Source organism: Solanum verrucosum, unplaced genomic scaffold (assembly GCF_900185275.1).
Source record: "Solanum verrucosum unplaced genomic scaffold, falcon-dt-bn FXZP01000163.1, whole genome shotgun sequence".
Classification (NCBI taxonomy): Eukaryota; Viridiplantae; Streptophyta; class Magnoliopsida; order Solanales; family Solanaceae; genus Solanum; species Solanum verrucosum.
In genome coordinates this window covers 2229628-2242380 of record NW_026020379.1, presented here as the reverse complement: position 1 = coordinate 2242380, position 12753 = coordinate 2229628, and the positions used below count along the sequence as shown (strand labels likewise).

The 12753-nt window shown below is 33.1% G+C and overlaps 2 protein-coding genes across 5 annotated transcripts in view; one reads left to right on the top strand and one right to left on the bottom strand.

The window, feature by feature from the left end:
• LOC125839081 (actin-depolymerizing factor 10-like) overlaps positions 1-12753 on the top strand; it is an 858671-nt gene that overhangs the window by 277506 nt on the left and 568412 nt on the right. The window lies entirely within an intron of this gene.
• LOC125839078 (peroxisomal membrane protein 11C-like) overlaps positions 1-12753 on the bottom strand; it is a 485045-nt gene that overhangs the window by 342928 nt on the left and 129364 nt on the right. The gene's annotated exons all lie outside the window — the stretch shown is intronic.

Below are 12753 nucleotides of genomic sequence, written 5' to 3'. Positions count from 1 at the left end.
CTTAAGAAGAAACAACCAAGTCATTCTTGAGAAGTCATCCACTATAGTAAGAAAATACTTGTTTCCATCAAAAGTAGTTGTATTATATGGACCCCAAAGGTCTACATGAATCAACTCAAAACAGTCACAACTCTTGATACTGCTAGTAGGAAAACTAAGTCTAGTTTGCTTGGCATAAGGACAAACTAAACACTTAGACACCTTACACTGACTTTCTTTATTCATAGAAAACATTCTATCAAGGACACCAGAAGAGACATGTCCTAGCCTTTGATGCCACAACTCCATATCTGTAGAAACTTGAGACACACTTAAAGCTATATCCCTTTGATTACTGGCATGCTTTTGAGTATACAGACAACCTGTTTCTTCACCAATTTGCTTCACCTTTCCACTGTAAAGCTCCTGGAAAACACAATAGTTAGGGAAGAAAGTAATTGAGCAATCTAGCTCCTTTGTTAATTTGCTGACAGACATCAAATTGTACTGGAAGTCAGGTAGATACAACACATTGGAAATAATACCATTATCTCCTAATGCACATGAGCCTACATGTGTCACATGAGGACTATCTCCATTAGGTAAGTACACAACCTTAGGAACCTCTAATTTCGAAATAGTGCCTTTGATAAACATATCTAAATCAGATACCATATGGTTAGTAACACCAATATCTACAATCCACACTCTGTTAATATCAGGAACATGTAATGATTTACCTGCAGTGAGAGCAACAGGTGTAGCATTACAATCCAATGAGGCAATGTCTGTCTTGTGTTGAACACCTTTGAGAATGTGATCATATTGATCCTTTGTGAAAGTGCAACCTTTCAACAACTGCTTCACATCCTATTCAGCTTGACTCAACAACTTAGAAGAATTGGAAGGACCTGGTACACCATGATCACTCTGAGAGCTATCAGTTTTTCATCCCCATCCTGGTACCTGCACATTCGTATTCATACCATAGGAGAAGTGAACCTGATCAGGAGTGCCATCTGATGCAGTACCTTGTGGCTTCCTTTTTGACTTGAAGTCAGGTGGATACTCTACGATCTTGTAGCAATACTCCTTGCTATGACCTTTACACTTACAAAAGTCACAAATCAATACCGAGTTCCTCTTGAATCTCTGATTTACACCTGAGGTAGATGCAGATTTAGAACACATAGCCACAGAGTCAGCACTAACTGTGTTCATTCCCATGCTAGTGCTGTGAGACATCACTGCTTTTTGGCTATTATCTCCTACTATCATAGCATAAGCATGATTAATAGTAGGTAGAGGATTTAGCATCATAATCTGACTTCTGGCCTGTTGAAAAGACTCATTTAACCCCCATCAAAAACTTATACAACTTCTGCCTATTTATGTGAGCCACAAATCCTTTTGATTTATCACAGTTGCAACAAGGTGCAGGCACTAAAAGTTCAGACTCATCCCACAAAGTTTTAAGTCTTGTATAATACTCAGAAACTGAATTAGTACCTTGTTGCAATGTTACAATGTCTTTGTGAAGACTATATGTTCTAGAGCCATCTACTCTATCAAATCTCTCTTTCAAGTCATTCAAAACTTGCAAAGCACTTGAAGCAAAAACAACACCACTAAGAAGACTTTTAGAGACTGAGTTCATTAACCAAGACAATACAATGGCATTTACCCTCTCCCATTGCCCCCATAGTTCTTTACCATAAACTTCCTTCCTACAGGATCCATCCACCAATCCTATTTTATTTCTTCCCAATAGAGCTAGTGTAATAGATCGATTCCACAATGTATAATTCTTAATGCCAAGTAATTGAAAAGAGATAAGGCTAACACCACTCACATCAGTAGGACTAAGAAACAGAGGATGATTGTAATCAATACCTTGAGATGATGAGACTGTATTAGAAGGCAAATCGAAGGAACCAAAACCAGCAATTTCTCCATTGTTGATACCTTGATTTAGTTCTTCAGCTACTCGATCTGGAGACATAGTAATCAAACTTGTTGCGGAATAAGAATCAAACTCAGTTAATAACAGACGTGATCTTCAATCTGCAGATCAACTGAGAATCTGTGAATTGAAAAAGCAACTCTGATTCGAATCTGTGAATCAACAAAGCAACTCTCTGATTCTTCAACCTAAAATGCCTATCACAGTTCGTCACTGTGTATGGCTCTGATACCATGAACGTAGACACGATTTACAGAAGCTACTAGAAGAGAAGAAAGAAGAATTCCATTTATGAGCTCAAAAGGCTAACTTGTACAATGACATGAACATGTATTTATAGTTGTTTATGTAACTAACTATTGGAAGAATTAGTTATAACAACTTTTAAGAGAAAAGACTATACTACCCTTAATCATCCTAACCACCTTTTAACTACTTAACAACCAACTACTCTGATGAAGTCTCATTAGATGGATAATGACTGGCTTATAGGTACTTGAAATGGCATCACAAACATATTCTCTCATTAGATCATAACTGCAAGTTATCAAACAATAGTTTTTTTTTAACCTTCATACACTAATGATATTCGGCAAGAAAGTTTAACCTAAGATCAACATGGTAATCAAGGCTTGTGCAATATCACCGACTGTGTAAGAAAGGATGGGAGCTAGATAAGTCAGTTTTAGGAAGAAAGACATGTGAGAAATGATTATGAATCTTCATATATAATCAAATGTCCAAAGATAATGTTATGAGTTGCATCTAGTTTAATTAATATTAAACCTTGAATTTTTACTTTTAGATGTGTCCTTTGTATTTTGTACTAGGCCGCCTTAATCTTTATTGTATCGAAACGATTGACAAAGTAATTAAGGGGATATGAAAAATTGAAATTGCCAAAATTTATTTATGAATGAAGAAGACTGTCCTAAACTTATGAAATCATCTTAGAGTTACAAATTGTACATATTTTTCTAGTATTAGTGCATATGACTTGTGACCTTGTGCAATGTCTATAAAATTTGATTCTAATAGCCCCAGCAGTGCATGAAGATAAGTTAGGGCATATAGAGAAGAGCTAAAGCCTTTATCTTGTAAAGTGAAACTCTTAATCCATAATTCATAAAGTAAAGTGTTGTTCAAATCATCCATCTCTTTTTTTAACAGGCAACCTAACTCAAAATGTAAATACTAAAGAATATGACCAAGATCCTATTTATTTCAAATTGAGGAAAGTCTGGATCTGTATCATTTCAATTAAAATTTATTATGTTTTTTTTCTTTGAAATAATCCCTAGTTTTTCTTAATAGGTAAAAACTATTTAAATAGTGTACCGAATTTAAAATCAATAAATTATTGCTCACTTATATATAGCCTTTACTATCTCTATCCATTATTAAAACAATCACTATCATCAACTTCTGAGTCACGATCCTACTCCCAATTACCAGGCACCACAAGCCTCGACAACTGCCCTATACTTAGGGTGGCAAATGGGTTGTTTGAACTGAAGTTTGGTGGGTTAAGGCAGCCTTAACCAATAAATGGGTCAATTCACAACCTTGCCCAAAGCTTACTTGAGCTAAGATAGGTTGGGTAACGATGGGCCGAATGTTGGCTCATAACCCAGCCCATACAATTCGATTCAACTTGTATTATTTTCTTTTAGATATTTCTATAATTTTTTATACCCAAATATCTCCAAACATGTCTGCAGAAATAATTAAATATTACTCTCCCTGTTCCTATTCCTGTAATGTACTTTGACTGAACATGATGTTTGAATAAGATAATTATTGATACTGATCATGACGTAACTTTTTCAAAATTAAAACTCATTGGAGATGTTGTGTCCACAACATTCACATCCCCAATTCCATTTCTTCCGGTAGCAAATACCAAATCAGAGCTTGATGTCTCAGTAGTCATTTATCCATCTAAGAACTGCTAAAGGCCCCTAAAGTTTTTCATGGGAACTAATCCTCTTAGTTTTATCTTTTAGTTAGATATTTTAAATCCTTGTTTGATGCTCCTCAATATTTATGTAAGGAATAACAACCTGACAATTACATCGGTCGCAAATTGGATTTTTCATGATTTCCTTCAGTGCATTATGTTCTATGCAAAGTTTATCATTTTCTTTTTCTAAGGTTCCATTTTCTTTGTGTTTCAATAACGATTAATTAAAAAACACAATTCACTTTCATAAATATATCAACCACAAAAATTTCACACAAAGGATAGAATGAATCAAGGAAAAGAAAGTATTGATACACCACCTTTACTTGTCTTCTTCTATTTTGGAACCAAAGCTTCACTTGGTCGCAATGCAATCGAGAATTTAATCCAATATCTTTTCTTGCATATTGATCATGATGAGGATTCTCTTGGAAGAAATTTCTCTCAAAAAGAATGACCAAAGGTTGTAATTAAAACTAGTAAATTTACAAGTACAAAAAAACGGAATAATACACACGCTCCAAGCTCTTGAATGTTGGTTGGAATTATGCCTACTATATTTCCTCTTTAAGGATTCACAACACAAAGAATCCAGTCTCTTGATATACCACCATCTATATTGTCAGTAATGGGTCTAGACCAACATCTCAATATGCACCACCATCTATGTTGTCACTATAATAAGAATTTCAATACTACTTTCTAGAGATGTTGGTGACACAATAGATGGTGGTGCATCTATAGATGTTGGTGTAGACATATTAGTGACAACATAGATAGTGGTGCATTTAGAGATGAACTGGATTCTCTATATGGTGAATCATTAGAGAGGATATACAATAGGCATAATTCCAACAAACTTCAAGTGCTTGAAGAATGTGTATCGTTCTAGTTTCTTTTGTACTTGTTAATTTGCTAATGTTAATTCCAAATTTTGGTCATTTGTTGACTCTTTGATAGCACTTTCTTCCAAGAGAATCCTTATCTTATCAAAAAGCAAGAAAAGATCTTGGAAATAAACTTTCTATGCATTGCAACCAACTACTTTGGTTCCAAAGTAGAAGAAGTCAAGTGAAGGTGATGCATCAATACATTCTTTTCCTTGATTCATTTTATCTTTGTTGAAATTTTTGTGGTTAACTATGAAATTAAATTATGTTGTCTAATCAGTTGAAAAGAGAAAATGATAAACTTTGTATCGAGCTTATTCCACTAAAGGAAGCTATAATAAATCCAATTTGTGGCTGGTGTGATTGTAAGACTATTATTCCTAACATAAATATTGATGAGCACCAAAAAGGGATTGAAAATGTTTGAATAAAAGATGAAAATAAGAGGATTAGAGCCTAGGGAAGTTTTTATTTGGTCCTTAAGCATCCTTAGAAGGATCAGCGACTTCCATGATGGCAAACTTTGATTTGGAATTTGCTGTCCGAAGATATGACATTGGGGGTGTGGATGTTGTGGACATTGCATCTCCAATATGGCTTATAGTAATGTCATGAGACTACACCCTAGTCATAAGACGTTGTTTAGGGTCACAAGTGACCCCAAGCTAACCCACGGTTGGCATTATACTACTATGTATGTAAATAACAACTGATAGCTTATGATTTTGGCACAAGCCTATGATATTGGGATGTTATTTAAGTCATTAAATTGAGTTATGATCGATAGATTGAGTCTAGATTGATGCTCATGAGTGTGTTCTAGTTGGGGTGCTTTATTTAAAATTGCGGATTTGAAAGGTCGTTATGTTTCATGCCTCTTGATGGAGAACTAGTGTGATGCAAGTACTTTAGAAAGCCTCACCATTAATTTGAAGTTACAATGGTTAATTGCTTCTCAGTCTAAGGAGATGGTTATATTACCTCTCCTTGCAATTCTCCTTTTATCCCATCTAAATTTTTAGCATATATCAAATGGTTGTGCAATGAGAACTCACACGTGTCAAATTCATCAAGCTATACTAATAATGATCCTTGGTTTCATGACAAAAACTATATATACTGAAGTTAAAATCATGTTCTAGTTATGATGGACAATGAATGGCATATAGATACTTGAAATGACATCAAAAGCATATATATGCTCTCGTTAGATTATAATTGCAAGTTATTAAACAATAATATTTGACCTCCGATTACCAATGCATCTGGTGGATTTTAAATCTTGAGATTTATTTTTACATGTGTACTTTCTATTTTGTGCAAGGCGACCCTGATCTTTGTTACATCTAATCGATTGACAAAGTAATGGGATGGGAAAAAACATAAATTGCCAAAGTTTGTTTATGAGTGAACAAGGTTATCCTAAACTTTTGGAATCATCTTAGAGTTCCAAATTCTACATATTTTTCTAGTATTAGTGCATTTGACTTGTAACCTTGAAAGTGCAATGCTTATAAAATGTTTATGATAGCCCAGAAAAATGTTTGAGGGATCAATTAGAGCATATAGAGAAGAGCTAAGGCCTTTTACCAAGTTATGGAGGTGGGGTAGTACTTGTAAAGTAAAACCCTTAATTCATAGATCATAAAGTAGTGTGTTGTTCAACTTCTCTATATTTTATCTGGTTAGCAAGCAACCTAGCTCAGATTGTAAAAACTAAAGAATCTTTGACTAAGGTCACGTTTATTTTTATTTGAGGAAAGTCTGAATCTATATCATGTACATTACAACTTATTAAGTATTTTTTTCTTTGAGTTAATCCCTAGTTAGTTCTTAATAGGTATGAATTATTAAAATGTTGTACGAAATTTGAAATAGTTAAATCATTGCTCACGTATATATAGAGTTTTTATCATTACTCTATTCATTATTAACACACAATCACTATCATCAACTTCCGAGGAAGTATCTTGCTCCCATTACCAGCCACCATAAGCATCGAGAACCCCATACATAGGAGTGGCAAAAGGGTTGTTTGGACTGATGTAGGGCTGGCTAAGGTAGTCTGAACCAATAGATGGGTCAATTCCCAATCATTCCCTAAGCTTACTTGGGCTAAGATAGGTTGGGTCAAGATGGACAGAATATTGGTGATAACCCAACCCATAATTTGACTCAACTTTTTATTGTTCCCATTTAGATATATATATATCAATAAATATTCTTACCCAAATATCCACAAACTTCATAAACAATTAAATATTTCTTCCTCTGTCTCAATTTATATGATCTAGTTTGACTGTGCATATAATTTAGGAAAGAAAAATAGACTTTTAAAACTTGTGTTCTAAAATAAGTCATAGGCATTTGTGTGATTAGAAATCATCTCATTAAGTATAAAATGAGCATTTTAAAGTTACAACATTACTAAATATTGAAATGTGTCATTATTTTTGGGACTGACTATAAATGAAAGTATGTCATATAAATTGGGATAAAGAAAAAACATATTACTCCATCCGTCCCATTTTGGTGGCCCCATTTGACTTAGCATAATGTTTAAGAAAAAAATGAAGACTTTTTAAACTTGTGGTCTAAAACAATCCTTAGATATTTGTGTGGTTGTAAATCATTTCAATAAGGATAAAAGGGAAATTTTAAAGTTGAAATGTTCTAGTTATAGTAAGGTAACATTCTTTTGGGACAACTAAAATGGAAAGGGTGTCATATAAAATGGGACAGAGGGAGTATAAAATTTTATAAATCTATCTACTTGTACAACCACACATTTTAAATATGCTAATTTTAACAAATTAAGTTTAACATATGCTTAACAACTGCTGAAATTTGAGAAAAATAAAAAAAGGGTTGAGTCCCAAATCGAGGCAAGGGTCAGTTCTCGAGTATGTATCGGGGTCCGCTCCCTGCTCAAAGTTCAGGGTTAGGTCCTAAATCGTCTTTTGAGTAGGGGTCGGTTCATGTTATGAGTTGAGATCAAATCTCGAGTCGGGGTTGAGTCCTAAGTTAGAGTAGGGTTGATGGTCAACTATTGAGACGAGGTTGGGGTCGAACTCTAAGTTGGTGTCAAGGGTCAAGTCTCGAGTCTCAGGTTAGGCTGTGGTTAAGGTTAAGGGTCGGATCTCGAGTTGGGGTTGATATTCGAGTCTAGGTTTGGTCGGGGTCTGGGACGGAATTTAAGTCTCGAATTAGGTTCAGGCTAAGGTTCAAATTTTGTGTAGAGGGTGGAGTCACCAGTTGCGGTCTAGTCCTGAGTCAAGGTTTTTATCACGCCTCAAGCCTACATCCTGGATGTTGCCGACACTCGAGAACCATTATTGGTCCCCAAGAGAACCCTTGGCCTGACTAACTATAGACATGAGACTAAATATGATACATGGAAGCCTTAAATAGATGAGAATTTAAATCATTTAAAGAAAAGCTTTAACACACTATCTTAAATACTTAACATGAATAAGTTTCAAGGAAAACACTTGGAGATAAACATGGAAAAAAAAAACATCTAACATCAAACTCTTTCTATCTATGAAGCTTCTATTGTTCAAGATATGTGTCTGGACAAGAACTACGACACCTCAAATACTACTAAAAGAATAAAAATGGAGTCCTCCGGAAGCAAGAAGGTATCACCAAAATCTATGAAGAAGTGTGAATAAGACGTCTCACCCCGTACTGCATAAAACGTCTCACCTCACGCCTCGCCTTTTAAACCATTGGTTGACGGGCCAAAGGTTAGGTGTCTTTTTAAATAACGTTCGTGACTATTTAAATTTCAAGATGTATTAGACCATTACCTTAATTAATTCTATAATATATATATTTCAACTTTTAGACTTTAATTGTTTTAACTTTCGCATATATATTGTAATTGGGTTAATGAATGTCTTGATTCACGTGGTTTGGGTAGTTAGATGCTATCACGTCTATCTGAACGAAGATAATTAGATCTTTTTTTAATTATTTTTGTATGGTATATGAATATTTTTAGTTATAGTTTATGTATTTAGGATATCAAAAAAGATGTACATGTATGATTGGATACATGTATTTGAGAGGAAGATAAATGAATAGAATTAAATAACGATACAAGTATTAGAATAGATATATGTTAGGATAGCTCTATATAAATACCTAGGTACGTAGTACTATAATATTTTATGTAAGTTAATTTGGTGGAATAATATATTTCCCACTCGTCTTCAAAGAGAAATTATTGATGAATACGTCAAGTTGAATGGAACAAAGAAGAATTGTTGCTTCATGTGTCTTCAAAGAGAAATTATTGAAGAATTCTCTGTGTGACAATCTCATCTAAAAGATGATGATTCTTTTTTCATGGGTCAAGCATGTGGAATTTTTTTTTAATTTTGAATGGCAGTGCTCTAATATCATGTTAAAGTGTGTGACCATCTCATCTAAAAGCTTAAGTTGTTAGAGAGAGCACACTTCTATTAGTTAATTATATATATATATATATATTACTCCCTCTATGGTTGTTGTCATTTTTCATATGAATTTTTGGTTTAATATTAATTGAATTAGATTTGATGAGTAACAACTATTTTAAATAAAATAAAACTAAGTACTTTATAGATTTTTAGGACATGGCCAGCTGCATGTTTCTGTTAGTATCACATGATCGATACAAGAACATTAGAATAATAACGTCAACTTACCTAACATATCAATCATCAATCTATAAAAACAACTAAAAAAAAATGATCATACCTCTGACATCAATCTGTTATGTATTATAGTCATAACTCATATCATATGTTATAATATCCTACAAATATCAGTATCTAACCTAACTATATTTGGTACCTTCCCTTCAATAAAAGCTATAAGGATTCGCTCCACTTATCGTGCACTTCTGTATTACTATAAGGTACTCTGTTTTAGTTTATTTATCTGATTTTCTTTTAGTTTTTATTTCCAAAAAAATTGGCTAAATATTTCAACGTTTTGAGATCATAAGATTAAATGTCATTTTGATACAATATTATGCATATCTTTAATATAATACCAAAAAATTAAAAAAAATATTAAACTTTGTGTTAAATGAAAATTAAACAAAGGGAGTAATATATATGCAAGTTAACATTGTTTGACTTTGACCAATTTAATGTAACAATCAAATTAATATCCTGTAAGTTTATGTTTTAATACTAGATTGTATAGAACTATTTTGCCAAATTTAATTGATGTTGATTATTGGTATGATTTGTCTACTAATCATGGTAAATATTGGTTCTTGATCATTGTGATTATTGCACATAAAAAGTACTTTATTATAAGGCAAAAAACACAAATGTACAGTAAATACAGTGTTGACAGGTTATATTTTCTCTTTTTTATCTTTTTCTTTTGTGTGTATTCTTGATGAACAAAACAAAAGAAAATATATAATCTAAAGTAAATGTATAAGTCCTTAAATTCCTTACCAAATTAACTATATGAATGGTGTAAAACTAGTGAATTGAATCCTTAAAATTCCAGTCCAAATTAAATATATAAATTTGTTTAACTCTCTAAATCTGAACATCATTAGATACATAAATTGAGACGAAAAAAGTAATTATTTATTAGGTAGTATCCGTATACATCTATAAAAATATGGAAGCCTCTAAATCTAAAGACACATACATATATATGTGTTTTTTTTTGTCTTTTTTTTTTTTCACACACATATGTATACGTGTATAACCCCACCAGCATGTTTCTTGTTAGTGGATGAAAATGGAATTATTTTTTGGTCTAGACAAATGCTGAGTCAAATACACATATAACATAATATATTTTATTAACTATTGGAAATTGTCTCTTAGTGAATGAATGTCTCATTACCTTATCGAATCATTGAAGAGGAACAATCATTAGGATTAATATATTATATGTGATGGAAATCAACGGTAAAAAATAAAAAGCGACAGTACCTATACTATATGTTAGTATAAGTAAAATATTAGTGACAAAACATATTTAATTAGGATTAGTAAACAATTAGTGACAGAACCTATTCAATGAGGACTAGTAAAATATCACTTTGTTGCTTTTCATCTTTGTTTAATCTAAAGAAAAAAACTAGTGGTTAGGAGAATGATTGAGGCATAAATCACTTTTAAAGTGCTAATTAATAAGTAGCGCTTTTTCCCACTTGGAGCAAAAGTGCACTGGTGAAAACGAAATAGAGGACCATCTACCACAAACGATATGGTGCAGTGATAAGACTATACCTCTCTTAATTAGAGATTTCGTGTTTGAGACTTGGGTATAAAAAAATATTTGGTAGAGAGCATTTCCCTCCAAATTAAACCATAGATGGCACAAATTCAAATTAGTCAAATTTTAATGTGGATATCAAACATCAAATAAGAAAGAAAAATAAAAAATGAGTGCTTGTTTTATTTTGCTAATGGTAAATTCCGAATGGTCACTTATAATTTAAATAGAAGAAAATAATATTTTCTAATTAGTGTGTTATTTTTCAAAATTTATGTATAAATTAAAAGTAAAAAGTACTAGTAAAATCTATCAAACTACAAACGAATTTATAAATAACTACAAATTCGAATGTATATATAACTACAAATTCCTTTAGGAGACGTGCGGAAGAAACAACGTTCATCTTCTCTTGATCTTTGGGCGTAACAAGAGGCTTCAAGTAATTGGCCACTACAACTAGTTTGGAAAGAAGGTGCCACACCCCGAGCCTCGATTCTGGGCGAGACTAACACTCAATGTTATTGTTGGTCTGAGCATATTCATAACATGATATTAAACATGAGCATACATCTAGACATGAGTGGAAACATAGTTTAAAAATATGTGAAGAGAAAAGTCTTGTAAAATAAATATTTTGCGTAAATGTAAGTTATAGTACTCAAATCACTGACAAAGGACACAGAAGTCCAAATTGAAACATAACTAATTTTCTATTTATGAAAGCACTAAACATAATTGAGTAATGTCTATCGCGAGAAGGCCCCCTGATATAACTTAAGCACATAATCATAAAATACTAGAAAACTGAAAACTAAGCACTTGAAAATAGAAGGGGCTCACCAATAACAAAAGATACAGAACCTAGCGAGCAGTTTGATCACGTGTCTAGATGTCTGAGTCTGCATCAATAAAAAGATGCAACGTCACGACAAAAGGAACGTAAGTATGTGTTAAATAGCATTGTATGTAAAATCACAGAATGAAATATAATTTGCATATCAAGATCAGTAATAGAAAATAGTATTATATGTAAAATCACATAATGAAATATAATTTACATTTCAAGATCAGTAACAGAAACCAATATAGTCACTGTTACGCTCTGAGGCTATCCCTTGACGTAACACGAGACCTAGGATCACGAGTGACCTACCAAGCTAACTCTGTGTCTGGCATATCATAAGCATACTATAACATAACTGAGTAAAACATATACTATGCGGAAGCTAAAAATGGGGAATACCCGACTAATCTGAATATATTAAAACTTACTAAGAGTTCAATACGACAGAAAGATAAACTTAACAAGTCAAGTTGATTCTATTACTATGTTTGAAAAGCCTCTACTGACTAGAGTTACTGGGACATGCCCCCAGCTAACTCTAGCAAAACTGAAAACTGAATGAAGGACTAAAAATGAAACACATGTCTGTTGTCCTCGAAATATGAGGACTCGCCACTGAAGCAGCTGAATACGGATCGAGAATCGATCTATGCGTGATCCGGATGCTGAGTAGCTGAACCTACATCATGAAAGGATGTAGCACAGAGTATGCGTTTCAGGTCTCGCTACCCCTGACCATAAGAAGAATGTTATACTATAAGAGTAAGGTGCAAGTGTTGCATAAAGTTATGTTATCCGTTGTACTTGGAATGTACTGAGCATGCAAAATATAGATGATAGCTGAACAAATATATAGGCTGAATAAAGCATA